Here is a 23,020-nt window from a genome sequence, read left to right as displayed (position 1 = left end):
AAAGCACTGGTAATGCGCAAATGGGAGGATAGAATGTTCAGCTAGTGGTAGAAGGGCAGATTGAATGCAGCATAGGCAGATGAGCGTCTTTATATGCATATTATGGGTAATCTCAGGGGGAGAAGGGGATGTGCAAATCAAACAAGTAAAATAAGGAGATAAGCATGATACATATATTCGTGAAGCGGAAATCCACCCCTTGAAATCTTAGGTGAATAACAAGTTTTATTATTACCCAACCCAAAGCCCTAATTTTATTGACATCGGAATGATGAGTGGAACTGCAAGGATTTGAATTTGTAACCATTGGGTCTAAAAGGCAGGGTTGGAGTTGATGCATTGGTTGATTGAGACACCTTACAAAGGTGGAATGGATTTTTGGGGGGAGTATTCACAATTAAAGGGAGTTTTGGGAATGTCCAGAGGGTCGTATGGGCAGATCACAGGAGGTGGATCAAAACAACTGTAAAAATAGTAGCTCAAGAAAGGAAATATAAAAGGTCATAGATGGTATGTGGGGGCCAAGGTGGATCAGTGATGGGTATCAGCAGATTAAAATGGGGTTTGAACTTAAAGAAAAAGTAAAGGTAGACCATAGGGATCTTTAACTGATCATTGTGTATAAGCAGAATAGTGATATTTACTGGCAGATCAGATGAGGTATGGGCAGGGCTTTAAGTGGGATGAAAAAACGGAGGGTTCTCTCAAAGGGGGATGGCCAATGTAATTACGGGTGTGGCTTAAAACACTTAAGTGAAAAATATGTGCTTAGCATAGTGTGCCCGTAAGTGAAAAATATGTGCTTAGCATAGTGTGCCGGCCGACTGGTATTTTGCTGCTTCTGTCATTGCATCCAGATATATAATACAAGTAACATCACACTGACAGCAAGCCAAAACTATTGGCTTTGTCAATGGTTGTTAGTTGCATAAGCAACAACTATGACTTTTTTAATATAATATGACAATCATTCAGTTCTGAAATTATGGAACTGTGAAAGAACTTTAAGGAGTCTTTTTGAAGCTACCCCAAAGGCAGCGAAGGGTGGTACTGCTGCAGGGTTAAGATTTTTTTTTTACCCTGAGGGTGAGGGCAAAGAGGGAGAGCCCGATAGGGACCCGTCTCCACACCTGCATTTAAAACTACCCGTGATCAGCACTGGCGCGACCCGGCCCACTTAAAGCCCTGGATATCGGTAGATGTAACTGCAGATGTTTTACCTGGCATGTTTACATTATCGGGAAGATCGTATCTAACTACATTTGTGCAACTGCTCTAGGCACACACACACCAGGAAACGGCCCCTCCTCTAAAGTCAGCCGACGGTTCCCGAAGGGTTCCAACGTCGTTAACCTCTGCCTGTCACAGCGGCCCCGCCCTCTCCGACCAGCCAATCAAAGCTTGAGGGTAGTCGCAGTGCGGAGCCTCGCGCTCTTCACTCTTCTAGAATTAGACTTCGCCCGGTCCCGCTGGTGCACGCGCTCCACGAAGTTCAAGTGACCAACGTACAGCAACGCGGCCGTGATCACCCCATAACCCCGAGAGCGACTGCCGGACTCCGTGCCTTGCTACCATGCTGCCCTTCGTCCGCACCCTCGGGCTCCTGAGGAGCGCACCCCGCCACCCGTTTCTCCAGAGAGCTCATATCTCTGCCAAGCCCGCCAAGTCCCCCGTGTCCCCCGCGGTGAGTACACCAGCCCAGTAGGCGGTGCTGAGACGGCCTGTGGGCTCTACAAAGGGGTGATCCTAAAGTTACATTTTGATACAGAAAGAGGTGTTTGACGTGCGTGGGAGTGAGGCTCATTTAGGACGGAGCAACTAACACACATTGGAATAGAAAGTATATTGCATTTTTTTTAATCTCAAAATTAGTGAGTAATTTTCCTCCTAAAGTGACTGTTGCATTATGTGTTCCTGAATGCCGTCTTTTGACCCAAAGCTATTCTGTTTTCCGGGTCCATTCTTAATGGAGTACATTTGGGGGTTTTTTCCGATGAAACTGACAGTTTAAACCCGGAGCAGGTGCGCTTTGCGCTCTAGAGACCGGCGTTACAATCACACCCAGACAGGGAAAAAACACACTATGCAGGGAGCCAAGAGAACCGCGTGGTTGCTAGGATGACAGCTGCGGCGCCTGAACGGGTATCATGCCTCCTGCCTACAGGACCGGAAGAACACATTTTATATGAGGGTGTCTGTTTTCAGTTTTTTTCCCCTTTAAGTTTAAAATTCGGTTTTGTTCTTTAACGTGCTGTTAGCACTCAGTCGTGCCACACATCGAGTGCGTGAAAAACACACGGCGTCAGGAAGTGCCTAGCATTTTATGGACATTATGATAATACTTTGAAATGCTTGAGCCACTTTACGATAGTTTAAAACTGTTTTTGATAAGGAGCGCTTGGTACTGCTTCGCGTTGCTGACATTCACAATTGTCTTGAGTGTTTTTTTTCTTTCTTTCTAGTGCGATATGGTTCGTTATCCAAGGTCTGTTAGCGCTATTGGCTAATAACTAGGCACTTACATTTCACTAGATCAGCAAGGCTAGTGTGTTCTCGATGTTCGTCATTTCGAGCTTTCCCAATCTCGGGGGGGGTCCAATATGTGTTTTGTTGGTACTTGACTTTGCCTACTAGTGTGTTCGTGTCAGTATCTTCCTCCTGTACGCAGACAGTTGTCTCCTGGTGTGGAGCCGTGTTGTGCCTAGTTTTTGACACGAGTTGGTTTGCAGATGTCAGGGTGGACTGCATGTGTGGTTGTGCAGGATACTAAGTTGTATAAAATACACAACGCCTTGTCTGCCTATCCAACCTCTCAAAGACGACTTGGAACTGCGGGACAAATTTTTCTGTTGGTCACCGGTGACCTTTAACCGGCACGTCTACATTAGTTTGCCCCTGCGCGCCACCTGGGACCCAACCCCAGGCCACCGCGCACCTGTGAGTGAGCATTTCCTCAGACTGTTTATTTTGGGCTTGGCTTTTTATAGTTGTATCTCCGCGGGGCCATGACGCGGCGTCCTGGTAGCACGTACCAGGAAGAGGGCGAGGGCAAGGTTATCTTACAAATTCCGGATTGAAGAAATGTCAGACCTAGGCGACCGTGAGGGTTATTCTTCTCCACTGACGATTCGGGTCTGTCAACGCACTTCATCCAAGCCTATAGCATAGTCCAAGGACCACTCAAAGGACAATCCATGCAGCCCATTCTAGATGGGATACTGGAAAGCCCCGTCAATGGACGGCAATCCTGTTATCTAGCATGGTTCGGAGAACAAAGAAAATTCGCTGAGTGCGCTTCGATCCTGTCCTACAGCTCAATTCGTTTCTAATTTATGGACCACGCATCATTCACTGCACTTAACTTGTATCCAACAGCCCTGCCGGCCGAACTACTGATGTTCCTGTGCATACCGCTTTGAGCTCCAGACATTCAAGTGTTATTATGCAGCAATTCTGCTGGAGCCTTGAATCAGCTCTGCAAGATACTTTTACCATGACCCACAGCATCTTAACCTTAACGTGCACCTCTTCAGCTGTAGTAGAGGGTCCAGCACTTAAGCTGTGTGTTATACCTCCATCTCAACACGCAACAATTCTGCTATGCTGGGCCCAATACATCACCTTGCCAGCAGATCTGTATCCTCTCAGCGCCCCACACTCTCAGCAGTATTTGCTGCCCCAACACTGAGAATTAGGTGCAACTCTGTCCAAGAAAGTCACACGTGACTTTAAGCACTGCCCGACAAATCCGATATTCAAGTAATAGGGTCGACGCACTCCTCAAGGATGCACGCAGTCTTTAGCTTTTAGCACTCCTGCAAGTCTGGTGTTGAGGACCCCGCCCCACACACACACACAACTCTGCCATCGCGCCTCCCTCCATCTTGACCAGCAGCACTATGCTCACAGCCGTGTGGTGCTTCTCCTCTAACAACCCTTCTCCCTTCCCTGCTTCCCTGGGGGAGAGCATCACTAGCTGCAGTGTGGGGGAGGGTGTTTCAAAGATAGCTTTACATGCCCGCCCTTCGCGTCTCTACTTGAGCGGCAGAAAAGCAAGCAGTTAATCAGTAACGGCACTGCGAGGCTAATGCATGCTGGGATCGTGTATTGCTCGCCAGCACAATACGACTTTGCAAGGTCATTTCAGGCAAAGTCACCTTGTCAGCGTTTCTGTAACCATTTCAGAGACAAGCCCAGTAGGGTGACCAACTGGCATGGGTGCAAATTCAGGACGGGGAGTGTAAAAATTCAGAACAAAGGGTCAAAATTCAGGACAAAGGGTAAGTTTTACAAACCCATCAGAGGAGGTTGCGCAATAGTATGTAGGTAAATAGACAACCATTTAGGCCCTAGTCAAAATAAGTTTAGATTAGGTTGAAACAATCGTGTACTTCAAGGTTTTTCAGTATGCACGCAGCTTTGAATATATTACAGCTCTGGGTTGTCCAGTCTGATATTTTGTTTACAATTCATGGTCCTGAGCAGGCATGTTTGGTGAGAGAAATGGTCAGGAAGATCTGCTCGGATAGACATTGTGTGATGCAGTAGCAGCTCCTGAAGGGAGTGGTGCGGGGCAATTGGGTGGGGAGGGGCAGGGTGGGTGGTAGTAAACTACGGCGTAGGCAGCACAGAGGTAAGTAAATCCATTCACCCTTTCACTTATCAATTCATCATTCCATCAATCTTTTCACTCATCCATCCACTCATTCTTTCTCTCATCATCCATTCACCCTTTCTTTTATCCATTCACCCTTTGACTAATGCATCCAGCCAGCCACCCATCCCTTCACGTACAGAAGAGACCCACTTGGAACTCACCCCTTGCTGTAGTTCCTAAAGCAAAGGGAGGGGTTCAAGGTGCCCCTGCACATATTCAATCTTTAAACCTTGGATGTCATGAGTCATTCATGCTGCACAGTGCCAGGACGTGAGGTGACTGTGGCATGGTGTTGTTTCCACGGCTTTAAGTGGGATGACAAAACTAGGGGGTCTCTCCAAAGGGGCTGTTCGATGTAATTAAGGGCGTAGCTTAAAACACCTAAGCTAAAAATCTGTACTTGGCATAGTGTGCCGCCGAACTGGTATTTTGCTGCTTCTGTCATTGCATCCAGATATATAATACAGCAAGTAATGTTACACCTACAACATGCCAGAACTATGGGCTTTCTCAATGGTTGTTAGTGGCATAAAATAAAAAAGCAGCAACCATGGCTTCCTTGAATATAACGTGTATCAGTTTTAAATTGATGAGACTGAAAGAACTATAACCCTTTTTTTATTATTATTTTTTAATACTTGTTTCACAGCCTTATTTTGATTAACTGGATTCTCTCGTAGCAGCATGTGTTATCGTGAATTTCTTCCTTCTGACAAGACGCCAGAGGTTGGAGGTGGCCCACCACATGCTTTACCAGCCAGACTGGCCCATTGTCATTCTGTGTGTGGCAATCAGTCTGCATACAGAATTACAATGGGCGGGGTAGGGCTGCTTTTGCAAGGAGTGCAAGGGGGCCCCATCAGGGCGTTGAGGATTCTCACTGGGGAAGAGTGCTGTTCCCCAAAGGCCAAAATAACAGACAAAAGGCGTCCGTAAAAGGGATCATCACAGACAACGGACATGAAATCCCAATTACGGACGGTCTGTGAAATTTACGGACGGTTGGTCACCCTAAAGCCCAGCCAGGGTCTGTATGAGCTTGAACAGTGAGGGATTGCGATGGGGAGCCAGAAGCCTGTTTTGGGGTCCGCAAGTGAGCCTAGGGCAACCGGACCTTGAACGACCCGAGACAAACGATAGACAGAATCCTGGCTTGTGAGGCACAAATTAAGTCCGGGCCAAAATGACCTTGGATGGACACAGACAGGAAAGGATAGGCCTGACCACCATTAGGCAGGGAACGTCCAAAACGAGGTTTAATTGTATCCAAAACACAATCCGCACTGCATAGTGTGAAGTTTTGCACGAGAAAGCCAAACATTTTTGGCAAATATTGCTAAGATCACTCAAAGGCCGGTTTTGGCTTCATAAGCCCAAATAGTGTGAATAAAGCTTGTTCACTAGTAACAATACAAAACAGTCTTCAGTGATCCTTCTTTGAGGTGGTAGCTACTAGGCCTGGTTGTGAATTTCTGTTCCTCTTGCAGAGTTGTTCTCACTCCACATTGTGCAGAGTTCCGAAAAGCTACGTGTAGCAGAGTGTATTTTCCTTGCTTGCGCTCGCCAGCGTTAAGCAAGGAAAATCGTACTTCAAACCACCTCCCGGCAAGATTTCTCAACACAGGTGGTCATAGATGGCTGCTACTGCTTGCGTTGAGAAACCTTTTTCATGTTGAGGAAGCTGCCGCTCGAGTAAATCTACTCGAGCAGCTGAAAGTAAAAGCGCCCTCTTGTGCTGCGCATGGTGCTGTTCATGCTGAAAAATTCCAGTGTGGTACCAACACAAAAAAAATCAACGCGAATGGCATGACCTAATGCGCTCTGTCGCTTGTGGAACTCTGCGTCGCAGAGTTTTTTGGTCTCTTGGCAGAGTTCCAAATAGTGGACCTCTGCCCAGGCTTAATAGCTACGCCTTCTAGGGTTGGCTACATCGAAGGTGCATTTATACCTAATAACTTTACCTCTTTTCTCTGCATTTTAATTGCCGGTACTATAGTGCTTCCAGCAAAGAAATTTGGTCAAAATAAGTACACTGGGGTTAAGTACAGGCACATGTACAAGTGCACCGCACGCACATTTTCAAACCAAACCGGTTAGGTAGTCTGAGCAGGGGTAGGGATACGGGGACCCCTTTACTTCGGATGATTTAACCTCTACCCATTTGTTGGCTAGTTTATGCACCAGACACGTTGACAGATAAAACATCAGTGTCGTAACACGCCTGCGGTCAGCTGGGACAAAAAATAGTCTAGAGCACCAAAATAAAAGGGCTCACCATTAGCAACTTAGGCAACTCATTTTTTCTGTTTACGCTCCATGGAAGTATTTGTATTTTCTTGCTACCCCCTTCCCCCCCCCCCCCCCCCCCCCATTTCCACTAACACTGTATTGCTCACTTACCCTGCCAGCTCCTTTATGCTTCTTCCATCCTACTCGGTCCCACTCAGCTTCTCTTCATAACCTCGCCAACACAACCCCTCAACTGCTCTCCTGCTTGACTCGTATTTTCATTTCAATTAAATCTCCTTTTGTTCCTAAATATTCTTCCTTTTCTTGTGCCACTTTTTTTTCTTTCATTTACGGCTCTCAAGGCTTTAACCGTCTTTGAACTGCAAAAAAAAAAGTATATATGTGTGTTAATGGGCTGCATGAGTTCTTCTGTAATCATATGGAGGCTGCCAAACTGTCATGACGTATTCCAAGCAGGTGTATCCTCACACTTGTTCAAGCATATTTACAGTTCCACTATTTGCTGATGTGGTAATCTTAACCACTTATATGCAGTGGAAAGATTATTGATAGGTTGTCTAGATTTTCTAGAAACACAGATCAATCTTTTATTTAAAATTTTATTTTTTAAGTCCAACAACAGCCCCCCCCACCACCACCACCGAGAACTCAGTCCGTGTGCCAACCCGAATCAGAAAAACGGATTTACTTCACCCACAACACACTGAGCAGTATTTGAGCAAGATGTGTTTTCAGGTAATGATCAATTCCATGAGACGTTACAGGAATAATTAAGGGAATTCCCCAAACTTTCTTTCATTAAAAAATAACATACTCAAGAACACTAGAAAACGAAGGATACACTGTAAAGATGTATTTGAAATCAAAATCTTAGTCTAGGGTACATGATATAAATTGTATCTTACAATGAAGGCAATTAAAACAGCAGCAGTGTTTACCAAAAACATAAATAGGAGGAATCACTCCACGATTGATTTTATAAATCTAAAGTAATCCTACCCTTGGTCTGCTACTTATATGCTTTGGTCTAGATCTAGCACAGCAGAAAAGAAAATAAAACCTGTTTTAAGCTTTTTAGAGGGTACACGCCCACATAACTGTTTTGAACAATAGAGTTTTATGGTCTATGAAATCGCAAAGTCTGTAATGCTCATCTCACAAGACCAGCTGCATTGATGAGTCAGCGAGCAAAGGCTAAGTGCATCCCGTCCCGGCAGTGTTCAATCGAGACCAGAGGTCCGATTCTGTACGCCTGTTCTTGTATCACCCGGTGAGACGAATCTTCTCTTCCACTCTCGTTGTGCTTGACTTTTATTACCTCATCTCTTTGTTGGAAACTCTTAGCAAAACAATTAGGACAGCGGCCTGATGCTCTTTTAATTATTTTCTCTCTACTACATGATGATCTTTTAAATAACTACAAAAAACTAGACACTTTGTTGCCCACCTTCTAATAACAAGCTAATGTAAAATTAAGCTATCACAGGCCTCGAAAAAATCTCTGTACCCACTATCTTAGGGCAAGTCAGTATTTTTTCAGGGTGAGCTCGTTATCGGCCCTACCTGCCTGTGCTGACAAGATCGCTCATGATGGCAATGAAAAGGTAGACTGTTGGTTCAGAAAGCGAATAAGCAATAAATATGCCTTTACATTTTGTTTTTATCTGGTCACGTTTTCTAGTTGTTCAAGACCAAGATCAATTGTCAGATTCTTTCTTCTTACAACTTGTTGCTTATTTTATCACGGAGATTGGTGTTTACTTTTTATGCTATGACTGCAAAGTTAGAGGATTTTGTTACTTGAACTGTCTGACGATTGTACATGGAGCGTGAGAGGAAAGGTTTTAACATGTTTAGTTTTTTTTCTAACACTATTTAAATACATTGTGAATCAAATATTTCATAATCTATAAGCTGTTAGTGTCCAGCACACAAACTGTTTTCCTATCATTTTAATAGGATACAAGAACACTTTACTTAGTGATGTGCAAATAATAAATATTTGCTGACACATGATTTGCACCTTGTTTGCCCGTTGTGCCGTTTTATCAGTAAAATTGCAGGTCTGGGCTGATGCCCAACATTCAAATAAATAACCAAATAAAATTTGTTGTTTAAAAAAAAAAAACTGCAGGTCCGTGGCAAGTTCTGTCTTCATTTCAATGCAAAATGTGCTGTCTAAATCCGTGTGCTAGCAAGTCGAACAGACTTGACTTCGGAAACTCCCTCTACGCGGGAGCACCGACCAAGCTCATCAAACGACTACAACTCATCTAAAACGCTTCAGCACGACTGATCCTAGACATACCACGACACAGCCACATCACCCCCAACTTGAGAAACCTGCACTGGCTCCCCGTCAACAAGAGGATATTCTTCAAGCTCCTCATCCACGCACACAAAGCACTCCACAAGACCGGCCCAGCCCAGTGAAGTAGTGTGGCTCACTGGTTAGAGGCGGCAGACCCGAGAGCAGAGGACGGCCCGGGACCAGGGTTCGATTCCCGGCGCGGCAGGTTTCTGGACCAGGGTTAGCGGACTCGATAATTCTCTCGCCTCGGTGCCCACTCTGATCAGTGATCACACTCGGCAACTCTGGGCATTAGCTTGCCTCATCTTCACTAACGGCCCCACCAGACCGCCGGGGATGCCTGGTCTCACCCTGGACATACCCATTAAGGGACCATCTCTCAGGGAAGCCAGGAAGGGTTTCGCAACGGTCGAAGCGCCTTGGGACCCTACGGGTAAGTAGTGCGCTATATAAATGCCTAAACATTTACATTTACATTTACACATCTCAACAGACTGCTGACCTTCTACATCCCCAACCGCCAGCTACGCTCCGCCGCCCTCCCACTCACCACCGTCCCACGCATCCGAAGAACAACCACCAGCGGGAGATTCTTCTCCCACTTCGCCGCCATGGCATGGAACACCCTCCCACTGAGCCTACCACAGACCCAAGACCTGCTGACCTTCAGGAGGATTCTCAAGACCTCGCTGTTCGATCAGTAGCTGAGCAGTCATACATAGATTTTAACAACCTCTTGTTTCCAATTTGTATCAGAGTCAAGTGCGCACATTGTATTTGTACATACAACTATGACATAACTGGAGACTTAATGTTAGAAATGGGGGTCTCCAGTTGGCAAGGGTTTGCACCTTTGTTAAAATAGGGGAAATCTCCTGCCCCCTCCCCCCTCCTACTCTAAATGCAGCCCAGGTCTATTCAGCCCTTTCCTGACCCACCTAGGCTATCCTGAGCCACTCCTGCTCTCCAGCCCTCTGTCATCCAAAACCCAGACAGTCAATCCACATCCTAGCAGAGGCACACTGGATGACTGATCAAGAAAATACCTACTTTCTAAAAGTGGTATTTTCAAACACAGAATGTAAAAATCACCTTCACTAAAAAGATGCATCTTTAGATTGAGTTCAGGCATACTAAACTTTATTTTCCTACATAATTCCCCGGGCCAGTTATGTTTATAAGATGTTATAAACAAACTCCCCATTCTGTCCTGTGGGGAACAGGTAGCCTTGCAATAGTGAAAAACGAAATTGGCAGTAATTCACTATCAGGACATGCCACATACACCAGGGCATGTCCTACCTGCACCCTTCCCACAGGGGTACCTTGGGCCTACCTTAGGGGTGGCTGACATGTAAGAAAAGTGATGGTTAGGGCCTGGCAAGCGGGTACACTTGGCAAGTCGACATGGCAGTACCAGACTGCGCACAGGCTTTTCAATAGCAGGCCAGAGTCTCATTTACTCTGTTTGTGTGGGTGGCACAATCCAGTGCTGAAGCCCACCAACAGTAGTTGATTTACAGGCCCACGCAGTGCACTCTACTAGGGAGTGACACATAAATGAAATAGGCCAATCATGGAAACCTCAATCCATAACACATTTTACCAGAGGAGCACTTGCACTTTACCACTGATCAGCACTGAGAAAAGTGCGCAGAAACACTTTGCCAGCAAAAACAGAGTCCAAACCGGGACGTCAAAAAGGAACAAGCATTTGCAATGCAATAGGTCTCGCATTAGGAAAGTTTGAGCTATTGGTATTGTAAATGACAATTTTTTTATTTATATGTTGGTTTTGAAAATAGCTAAATTAATAGCTTTGTCATTTACAATGCCAATAGTTATAACTTTCGCAAATGTGACACCTATAGCATTTGTAATGCAATATGTGTTGTATTTACGTGACTTAGATGTATTGATATTGCAAATAACAATGGCTTTTATCATTTTTTTAATAATTAATACTTAAATAAAAGTTATTGTAATTTATAATGGCAAACTTAACTTAAACTTTTGTAAATAACTTTTGTGAAGATTATGTTCAGTGTATTTTATTGTGACGAAAATCCAAGAACAGAAGTTAAATATTGACTTTTTTTGTGACATTTGTAATAAAGTTTGAAACATTGAGAGAACATATTTGAACCAGGTGTTATTGAATGGTTGCACAGATTGATGCTGTGGTGGGGCTAAGTCATGTTGTGGTGGCGATGAGTGATGCTGTGGTAGCGCATAGTGATGCTGTGGTGCCCCTGAGTGATGCTGTGGTGCCCCTGAGTGATGCTGTGGTGCCCCTGAGTGATGCTGCGGTGCCCCTGAGTGATGCTGCGGTGCCCCTGAGTGATGCTGCGGTGCCCCTGAGTGATGCTGCGGTGCCCCTGAGTGATGCTGTGGTGATGCGATAGATAGAGTGCAATAGATAGAGGGAGGGTGATAGATAGAGGGAGGGCGATAGATAGAGTGAGGGCGATAGATAGACAGACAGACAGATAGGTAGATAGAGTGAGGGCGATAGACAGATAGAGTGAGGGCGATATATAGACAGATAGAGTGAGGGCGATAGATAGATAAACTGAGGGCAATAGATAGATAGAGTGAGGACGATAGATAGATAGAGTGAGGACGATAGATAGAGTGAGAGAGATAGAGTGAGTGATAGATAGATAGATAGATAGATAGATAGATAGATAGATAGATAGATAGATGGTTGTGTGTGTGGTTGTGTTTGTGTGTGGTTGTGTGTGTGGCTGTGTGGTTGTGTGTGTGTGATGGTGTGTGTGTTGTGTTTGGGGTTGTGTGTGTGTGTTTGGGTGTGTGTTGTGTTTGGGGTTGTGTTCTGCTTGTGGTTGTGTGCATCTGGTTGTGTGTGTGGTTGTGTGTGCGTGGGGATGTGTGTGGGGTTGTGTGTGTGTGGGGATGTGTGTGGGGTTGTGTGTGTGTGGGGTTGTGTGTGTATGGGGTTGTGTGAGTATGGGGTTGTGTGAGTATGGGGTTGTGTGAGTATGGGGTTGTGTGAGTATGGGGTTGTGTGAGTATGGGGTTGTGTGTGTGGAGTTGTATGTGTGTGTGGAGTTGTATGTGTGTGTGGGTTGTGTATGTGGGGTTGTACGTGTGTGGGGGGTGTTGTGTGTGGAGGGGTGTTGTGTGTGGAGGGGTGTTGTGTGTGGGGGTGTTGTGTGTGTGGGGGTAGTGTGTGTGGGGGGTAGTGTGTGTGGGGTTGTGTGTGGTGTGGGGTTGTGTGTGTGGGGGTTGTGTGTGTGGGGTTTTGTAGTGATCTCAGAGTAACAGTATAGCTGAGAGCAGCATGGTACAACCCCGGCCGGGTCCCAGGAGCTAGCGCGAGGCGCGTCTGAACGCTCTTGTCAGAGTGCGGCTCAGCAATGACTCTGAGGTGCATGATGGCGTTTTTGACACAGGCATTTAGGGGAATGGGCAAATCGAATGCCCGGACATAATGTCAGCTGCATGACTATGTGTGAGAAAAAATATACTATGTTTAAATGGAGATGAACTGGGGATGTAGATCGATATTACACCCATGTGCATTTTAATAACGATCAAAACTCATAAGGAAGATACATGCCTTAAAAAAAATAATTAAAAACATGATGAGTGTACTCAGCACAAAAAAAAATATTCTGTTGCGAACATGTGCTTTTATAGGAACTGGATGTTCTGCCATGTTGAGTGCCATTGTTAAATAGAGAACCCTGTGTAGTGTCAACGTAGCAGGGACACTGTGACCTCCTACTGCTGATATAATACAATAGTGCCCCCCCAAGTGCCCTTTTGATAGAAAGGATACATCTGAGCTGCTCCAGTGAGGTACATCCTCTATCCTTTGAAAACTGATCTGAAATAACATGTTGCACTAGTCTTAAATACGGCTTGCGGCTGGGTGCACCACATTTTAGGTCAAGTTTTTTTTAGTAGTAACGTAAAGGTTCCCTAAGTAATATGGGAGTTAAAACTGTAGCGCGTTCCTCAAAATGTTATACTCGCAAACTACTCCAAAAATTGTGCTGTTTAAAGCTGTCAGTTTCAAAACTCAAGAACAGGTGGCAGAAAACACAACACTATAAACACGTTTAAATATGCGGTCTTTCTCGCTTCTCTTTAAAAGAAAATTACAAAAAAAGGCTTCCTACTACATTCCAAGAAAGAAAAGGGATCGCGGGTTCCTACTCAACAGAGGTATGCCGAACTATCTCCCGAGGCCATACATGAGGAATGCACCTACATGCCAATGTTTTCGAGCACGCAGAGATAGATGTTATGCAGGACCCACTGAGCTTCTCCGCAGCCTTCTTTGCAGTGAATGCTATTTTAAAAGATGCGGGTTAAAGAGCTGTATAGGCATGAGCGCCATAATCATAACATGATAAGCTCACATTCCGTTTGCTATAAAAACACAGCATGTAATTTGAACAACATAAAATTATTACAAACAAAACATCTATATTAAATTTGCAAAAAAATTTGCAATACAGATTTGTACGACAAATTAAGCCTAGGCGGCGGCGTAGAAAGTAGTACACTGAGCAGTGGTTATAACGGTATTTTGCAACAAGGTTCAGCGAGACAACCGAAACGACAACGTAACGGAGCCGTGACCACCCACTTAAAGGAGGGAGGCAAAGCCACAACCGACAGGTGTTTTCAATGCGCACACGTCTAAAATATACAACAAATAAGCAATGACCACGGAAATGGCTGAGGTCCTCTGCAGGACTCCCTCGCACCCGCCCCAAAGCATACAATTCAATAATACATGCACCCGTGAAATTACCCGCAACAAAAAGTTTACTAGCCGAAGACAATGCGGCGAATTAAATAAATAGTGGCTTTCTTACCTCACTGTCCTGGGCGGATCAATAATTTAAAACTTTAAAATTCGTAGCGGGCGTCTTTACCTTTAATGAACCAGCCCTAACAGTCTATGATGCAGTCAGTCTCTGATGGAAACAGCTGTAAACCAGTGAGCCATTTTGGAGCATATGTCACTTTAAGATGTGCTAGTAATAAATAAGACATTAAACCCATATCTAAGTAGTATACAAGCATCAATTTAACACCTCAAGCAACACATGAAGCAGCTGTGCTTTTATTTCCAAGCACACCTCATTTTAGCACCTAAAGAAACAGCGGTGCATAGGGTGAGGCATATTAATTCATCCAGGAGTGCATGATGTGGTAAATTGGGAGCAGGTCAGAGACCATGGTCTGCTCACCACATTAAAACCTCCAGTGTGTCTTAATTACAAACTTTTTGCCGATCGCGGTATTGAGTTGTGCTTTAGTACCGCACTCCTGCATATTTTACAAGCATATTCTAATACATATTAGATGCAATGTGGAAGAAAACAGAACACCTTCTCATGAGTGAACTACGATCAATCATCAGCATTAACAACTTAAACAAGCAAACTCACCGCCACAGCCCGGCTTTAACAGGAAGCCAGGCAACCTTTGTTGGGACGGGGGCGGGGCCGGACAAAAACAGGAAGTAGGCGCTCCTGTGCCCGCCGGAGGATTTCCGTGTTAGCTAGTGGGGCTCCCGTGCTCGTGGAGAGCCCCGCGGCCCCCGCCTGTTAACCGGAATGACCCGCTGGCTGCCGAGGGACACGCAGAAGAACCTGGTGAGTGGGGTGTGAGGGGGATGTGTGCGCGCGCGTGTGTGTGTCTCTGGTGAGGTAAGGGGGGGAGCGTGTGTGTATGCAGTGTGTGTATGCAGTGTGTGTGTGTGTATGCGACGGCGGGGGTGGGTTCTCTGTATGTATGGGTGCGTGCATGGGGGCTTGTGTGTCTCTGTGTATGCGCATGCGTGTGTGGTGCTGTGCGCGGCCCCGAGGAGGAATCTGAGACAGCGACGCTCGTGCTTGAGCTCCGTCTCAGATTCCTTCTAACACGCCAACAACAGTTGTCTTCGCAGACAAAGCAGGCTCCGCCTGCTTTTAGGTCTGCTCGCCCTAAAAACTCAGGTGGAACACGCCAAAAGATGCCAAGCCTAACACTTAGCATCATACATGACTGTGGTTTTACACAGTTACAAAAAATACATATCGATACTGCTGTCAGATTCATTGTCCTGACCGTTTCAATTTCCTGTTGGGTTTAGTAGCTCCCTGCATAGCTCTCTCCAGAGTGCAATGTCCTCAGCTAGTTTCTCGTCTTTCCGACAGGCTTTCATATAAAATTCTTCTGCAAGAGACCACTCTCCAACATCTCTTAACCAACTTTCGAATGCCAGGGCCCGTGTACTCATCCAGCATATAGCCACCCTCCGTTTAGCCACTACTAGAGTTAATTGTATTAATTTATTGCCAATTTTCCGCTACTTGGGTTGTGGAACCAGCCCCAGGAGGCAATGCTAAGGTTTGGCCTTCACTGATATCCCCACCCCTATGCGGATCCTCGCTGCTATATTAGTTCAGTACTGCTGTACTCCTGGACACTCCCACACCTGGTGCATAAACCTGACATCTAGGACATTCATGGGGTCGGCCAGCATTTGTACGATGGAGCCTCATATGGGTCATGTATACTCGCTGCAAGGAGTTCTAATGCAGCAGCTTCAGGCTGGCATTGCAGGATACCTTGCTTGTTGATGCACTTACACTCGCCCAGCTTTATTCTGATAGTGGAACCTATAGGTCCGCATTTGATATCTGCACTTTGTTTTAATGGCATGGTTTCTGACTTTGCATCCTTGTCTGAGAACCCATATTTAATGACAGTGGGATTCTGGCCTTTGGTCAGCACGTGGCCTTCAGTTTGTTTGGAAGGACACAAGTGAAAGGCCACCCGAAAGCTAGGGAACTGAAGCAGGCAAACTATTGGGGAACTCGAAGCATGTTTCTAATTAAGCTGTATAGTTAGAAAAAGAGAACATGCTAGGTGAAACTGTTGTGCTTCCTTCTGCATCTTTTATTTGTTACGTCAAAAGCAGCTGCTGCAGTCTCCCAGAGTAGGATGAATTGGCTTCAGATCTCTGAACACCCAGGCAGCCAGCTCAGGGACACAGACATAAGTGGGAAGTCCATAGCTGGTGATTGGTTTTAGGCCAGAGAAAAAAGGAGTGAGGGGGTGAAGAAGGTCCAGCTGTGACGAGTATTGTATTAACTATTAGTGCAATGCCTTAAACTGGTGCTCCACTGTGACAAGTAAACATACCAGAGTACAAGGGCAGTGTAGATTTAACATCAAGGCCAGACCAGGTACAGAATTTGTAGTAAGGCACAACTCCAGTGTAGAATCAAGAAGGTAATTTTACTGTAGATAGGAGAGCGAGAGGCACATACTCCCTATCCCCCCGAACTGCGGCTTTTCCCAACTGTCCCCACAACAGTTTACCCGACCTTTCAATGTCCCCAACATTCCACCCACAAACTCGTGATGTCACCACCAGATGGTTTCTAGAACCATCTGGGCAATGCCAGCAAACACCATAGAATTGAAACCATTACAGCACTGAAATAGCCAGGACATACCCGTCTTGCTAATTGCGGTGATGAGTGCGGGCATCACAATCATGCAGTGCAAGTCCTAAACAAATCTATCTCACTCCGGTTACCCTCTTGGAAATTAGTTGCAACTCTTAAATTGGATACCGGACTAAGCAGAAGTACAAGACCACTCAATCACACTGAGTATCAGACACAAATAGCTCGGTTATATCTCACCAGCTTAAGAACTTGGTTTCAGAACTTGTGGGTATGGGACAACCAGCTTTAGAAACTTTTAACTTTGGAGCCAATTGATATGCACGAGGGACCATGGCTAAAGGTAGCTTTTGATTTTGCAGGGCCTGTGAATGAGCTACTAAATAGAAAAAATATCTAATTGTATTAGTTGACTATTTCATGAAGTCGGTTTATTTGATTTTGTATAGTCAACTACTGGTATTATAATAGATTTTTGGGGAAAAATAGTATTTGCTATAGAAGGCCAGCCCTGTGGATTGGTTTTGGATAATGCTGTCCATCTGGTCTTTGCTAAAATGACATGTTTCCTAAAAGACATGGCTATTTCTCATTGCACAGTAGCCTTGTATATTCCTCAATCCAATGGGCGTGTTTAGCGAGTGAACGATTTGCTCAAAGAAGGCATACAAACTGCATATTTATTGTGGAGATATATATAGCGCGACTCAAACCCGAAGGTATTGGGTATGTGGGGCGCTTTGTACGAGCTGCAGTTGCGTTTTACATGCGAAACACATTCATTTTTGTTACGCACGGGGAGATGAAGTGATTTGCCCAGAATCACAGGATGTTGCGCGACCTTGCTGAGACTCTAACCCGGTTCCCCAGATTTGAGGTCCAACGCCGTAGCAGGTAGGTCAACTACTCTCCCCATATCCCTGTTTGTCACCATTTTGTTATTGGTATTGCATCTTTCAGGTTCATGAGGATGGTTGCTAGACTAAGTCTAAATTGGGGCCACATTGGTTGAGTGATTAAGTGGATAAGTAGATTTTGCGGGTTGACTTTATCAACGTAAAAGAGAGAATTTCTAAATATCAAAGCAAAACAAAGGTTAACTATGGCAAGAGGAAGGGGAGTAAGGAAGTCTTTGATATGGGAGTATTTTCTGGAAACAATGGTCATCCTAAGGTGTTGTTACATTTGAGGGTCTATTCTTAATAAAGAAGGTTGCCTGTAATTATGTGATCTTTGACGTTGGTGGGCGGTGTTGACAGAAAGACACAGAGTTCTCAGGAGTTAAGGTGCACCTCAGGAGAGAGGTATTTTTTTTCCTTGCCTTACCAATGGGTGGATTGTTGGAGGAATATTGGTGAAGTTGTGAATAATTGAGAGGATGAAGCGCATGATGGTGTTGCTTAGTGGCCTGCTGTTGTAGCCAGAGAAGGTTCCCCTGTAACACAGTATTCGTGTAGACAGTTTGTAGTGCTTTCCAGAAGTTGCACGCATGTTTGTGGAAAAAATCCTTCTTTTGAAGGAAGTTGATGTTATAGTGATATCTGTCATGCATGTGTGCATCCTGAATTAATGTAATTCAATGTAAATGGTTGGAACTTCAATTGGATATTATTGGTGCCTTTTTTTTTCCTGCATGAACATCTTTCAGCGCAACTGTTTGATGCTGAATTTTCTTAGGGTTTTTTTTTTGTAGCAAATGTTTTTTCTCTCAATTGTAAGAAGGGGAGATGGTGTATTCTGGTGGTAATTTACAATTAATATCTAGTCTTTCACACCTTTACTGTTCTGCATGCTATAACATCGATATTGTATTTGCATGCTCCACCATATTTTAACAGTTGAAGCATCGATGGACGCAAATCATTTATTAATATATATGAAAACATACTCCGAAGTGTTTCTTGTTCATGATGAACCCTGCCACTGCAGCAACCGTTAAGAAGGGCTGCATACTGTAGCACAGCGTTGCTCGCTGGTGTGAGACATCTAACTTGTACTCTCTGCAATCAGAACTTTTGAATTTCCTTAACTTGGCTTTTTTTGCTTGCCTATGGAGACTGAAGGGTTGCCTAGTCGCCATCTTGGCTTATGTTTTTGTCTTTTTGCCGGATCAAGTAACCATCTTTAGGTTGCCTGTCATTGCGAGGTTTTTAAAATCTTAAAGAATTCATTGCCTTATTCCTTCAGGGTACTTTGCTGTGACCTCTAGTTGGTTCAGACATTTGTCACAGGCACCCTCACACAGCTTCCCTTGAGAAGCTGCAGGTCCTTTTAGACTTGCACCATACATGGTTTTGTCTTAGGACAAGATAATCTTGGGGGTTCAATCTTAGCCAAGAATGGTCTGGTATGGGGACCTTCAGCACTTCTCCACGTGTCACCTGCTCAACAGCCATTCAAACAGGAGTTGAGGGTGGGATCCTGTACCTTAGCCCAATCACAGAAGCTTCCACTTTAATGCCTGGAAATTGAGGCAGGGGGGAGGACATCTGAACTTTTTCCAGCTGCCACTGGAAGTGGTCTTGTCAGTTCATTGTGCCGCCACTAAATCGGCTCACTCTGGGAAATGAGCTAACTTTGTTGCTTGGTGCGCGGACAACAATATAGATTCTTTAGAGGCTAAGTTGTCCTAGGTTTTTCAGTATGCGGTTTCTACTGATAAGGGATATTTGTCTGTGTTTTCTGGGTGCCCCTGTATCCTAGACAAGCCTTCCCAAATTCAAATCTCCTTTTGCAATGTATTTTATGAAAGGGTTGACTAACCTATATTTGCCAACTCCTTTTGCTGTAACCAGTGGGACCTTAAACGTGTACTAACATTGTTTATGGGGACTCCGTTTGAGCTGTTCCATAGTTCACAGTTGTGAATGTTTAGCTGCAGGGCCTAAGTATCTCACAAGTCTTCTCACCCTATGACCCAGGGCGTTCCCTACGCTCCAGTAACCTCCAGCTTCTACAGATACCCAGAATTAAAAGATCTAGGCAGGGAGGTCGTGCCCTTGTTTACACCGGACCTGTCCTCTGGAACTCCTTGCCCCAGACACTGAAACAAATTACCAACCACCTTACTTTCCGGAAAACCCTTAAAACCTTTCTTTTCACAAACATTTAAAAATCACTTATTCATTCCAATCAGTTACTTCCTGAACATGGACCAGCATTTTCTGTATTCCTCTCACTGGCAAAGCGCGGAGATACCCCTTCGGGGGTCGAATCAGGTGCTCTATAAGCACATAAAATAAATAAAATAAAAACAAAAGCTGAAAAAAACATGGAAATGGGAACAAATCCCGAGAGAATAGAAATGTAACAAACATGGAACTACTAAAAAAAACACAAAAAAAAATTACAATAAAATAGACACTAAGATCTAATCTAAAAAGAAAGACTAACTCAATGTACTAAACATAAATCACATTAAAAATTACTCTTCTAATGATTTGATTACTGTAATTTAAATAAATAAATTTTCACTTAAACTGAAAATCTTGTAAATAACCATGCATGATGTAAACAAGCACTACGTTTCCCACAATGCCACTCCCAGGCAATATGTGTGTGTGGTATGAATAGTGAAACAAAAGAGACTCCCTAACCGTGACAAAGGCCTCGCAGGGCTGAAACGCGTTGGTGTGAGCCAGTAAAGCTAAGAATAAAAGCTTAAAACTGGAATTGAAGTGCGTCGCATCCTTGTTTGTATAAATAATTCTGGGCTTGGATTCAGCCCCACCCAGATTGCACTCGTCGTCTGTGCGTGCTGCTGAAGGGATCTGATTGTTTAAAAAAATATATATATTATACACACAGAGAGGGGCCTTGGGTCAGCTGTCTTCTGCCACTCATTTCCGCTCTGCTTCCATCTATGACCACATGAGGTATTGGGTCATCCCACGTGGGCCATTCTTTACTTGCTCATTGGGCGACCACATCTCATGTGCACATCTGCCTGAAAATAAGGTTTCCTTCCAGCCAAAGATGATGGGCTAGTTTTTTTTTGTGTGTCTTTTTTTTATAGGCTCCCTTTACATTGTTTTCGTGTCTTTATTTTTATTTAGAGTATACTAAAGCTGGCAGGACAGTACTCGTGGATAGTTTGCTTGCTTCTCCTTTCATCTGCAGCCAGTGCCTCTAGACCAGGTGGTCATGATGGAATGGTATTGTCCATAGTTTATTATTTTACCATTTCAAGATGGCTAGGACTTTGCCTCTAAATGGCAGCCTTGTTGGAACTTTAAAACAGTGATGCATTACAAGCAATAGTGGTAATGTAAGTAGGTGATTGCAAAAATAAGCAGTGGATAAATGGATGTAAAAGCTCAAGGATGAGTGAGTGCATGTGTGATGGCTTGAGATACAAAACCCATAAAATAACTGAAGAAACACTTTCATTTAGAAGTCCGATATATCGGCATAAACACTGATTCATATACCTTTAGTGAAACCCACATGCTCCGTTGAATCTATATGGAAGCACTTTGTTCAGGAGTTTGACATCAACTTTGGTTTCAAAGGAATGCTAAATTCTTGTGCCAGCTCTGTGCTACAGAGATTACAAATGTTGTATTAGTCTATGATAGAACAGATGTGCAGTCAAAAATGGGATGGTCAGTATATTTTGCCACCGCATAGTAAGTGTTGAAATTTGTCAAATGGTTTAATTAAAGCCTGCCCGCAGAATAGACCATTTATGTCTGGATAAGATCTCCTTTTCTTTCCTGTGAACACTCTTGTTCTTGTAGTCCCCAGGGCAATCGGAACTATAAGAGTGATTGAACCGAACATGGGAACAGAATTGAGTTGCAATTGCTTGAGGATTTCTCCAAGAGAATTAGACGATGAGGGCACTTCTGTGATTCTCCTAAATTAGTCCAAATAGACATATTGATGTGAAGCTTATATTTTACTTCAGCGCCTCTCAGTTGCATTAAGAAAAGTAACTAATAGACTAGATTACTCTGGGGTCTTTCGACCTTTAGAGGAAAAAGCACCAAGGGTACAAATGTGGATGCTATGGTGAGATCCCGTCATTGTAGGACCAGCCACAGAGGATCTGAGTAGCATTGGAGCCACAGTCCTTAAAATCCGATATATGAAGGATACCAAGGAGTTCTGGAGTACTCCCCTTGAAAGAACTAAATAAAAAGACTCTGGGTTTACTTTGAGGGTAGCAGGCAACAACCACCCATCTGTTCAAATGGAGAAAGGGAAACCAAACAGACCAAGGATCTGTGCAAGCGTCACTGCAGTGCATGGGCTCAGGCTCTATTTTTTTTCTCCTATGTGCAGGTTCTGGTCTGGGCAAGTGGGTACATTTGTCAACCACATGTTTTCTTTGGGGGGGGTGGGGAGGACAGGGCCAAGTTTGATGTATCCTGCTGTATTTAGGGTTCATATCCTTATCATAGAGCCTACAACAGGCACCAATGATGATTACTTGAGAGACACCAATGTGCCAAACTCTATATAGGGTTACTATATTGGCTGAAGGTGGGAGGCTGGATCTAGACTCTAGCGGTGGATAGTGATAGGTAGAGAGCGGGGTACAAGTTATCTGCTGTAACTGATGTCCGTCTGTTCTCTTCTTTTGCAGCAACAAGCTGTGGCTCTCAGTGCCATGTTCCTCACATTCCTAATCCCCTCCGGCTGGATCTTGGCTCACTTGGAGGACTACAAGCACCATCCAAGGACTTAAAGCAGGAATTGAGAAACCAGGAATATCGCAAAGCTATTGTGTCTTCATTCAGCACTGGGCAGCGAATGCAGTGTGTTGTCACTTCTGTATATTTATAATTAAAATCTCTAATACCATTGCAACATCTCTGCTCAGTCATTGTGTCCCAGCAACGCACAGTTCTACTTGGCCTTATTCTCGCTTTACAAGTGACAGTGGCATGGTGAACCACTGTCTCAAGACCATCTGCATATATTAGTGAGCACAAACTCTTCGTCGTTCAAGCTGAATACTCCTCTGTATATGATGATCAGTTGTTCTACTTCCCTTTCATACCACAGCATGCCCCTTCCTCACATGTTGTTTCTCCCTGCTTTTCCTGCAGTCTGCCTCTCTCCTGTAGTAAATATTCACACCTCAAAAGGAATCTTATACAGTCCTTTTATCCTTTTATTGGAGCATCCGGCCTCAACAAGCAAGAGAAGGATAACCACCCGGAACAATCTTCAGAGTTCCAAACCTTATTCCAATACAAACACTCCTAACAAGCAGTTCCTAGAACATTGGTCTTTCATTGGAATACTGGAACACAAGAATCGGAACACTCCAATATTCCAGCACGTAGAATGAAGACTACATCTATTACATATCTTCCTTCCTTAAATAAAACAAACCGAAAATGAAAATAC

The 23,020-nt window shown here is 44.4% G+C and overlaps 1 long non-coding RNA gene across 1 annotated transcript; it reads left to right on the top strand.

Annotated features, from left to right (window-relative positions):
- Positions 1–1,437: 1,437 nt before the first annotated feature.
- On the top strand, positions 1,438–22,474 carry LOC147731333 (uncharacterized). The gene is made up of 2 exons (XR_015308431.1): positions 1,438–1,684; positions 22,251–22,474. It is a non-coding gene; the product is annotated as an uncharacterized LOC147731333 (long non-coding RNA).
- The last annotated feature ends 546 nt before the right edge of the window (positions 22,475–23,020 follow it).

This window comes from Lissotriton vulgaris, chromosome 2_1 (assembly GCF_964263255.1).
Source record: "Lissotriton vulgaris chromosome 2_1, aLisVul1.2, whole genome shotgun sequence".
Taxonomy (NCBI): domain Eukaryota; kingdom Metazoa; phylum Chordata; class Amphibia; order Caudata; family Salamandridae; genus Lissotriton; species Lissotriton vulgaris.
Note: the sequence above shows the minus strand (reverse complement) of the source record. Positions and strands in the feature narration are given on the sequence as shown.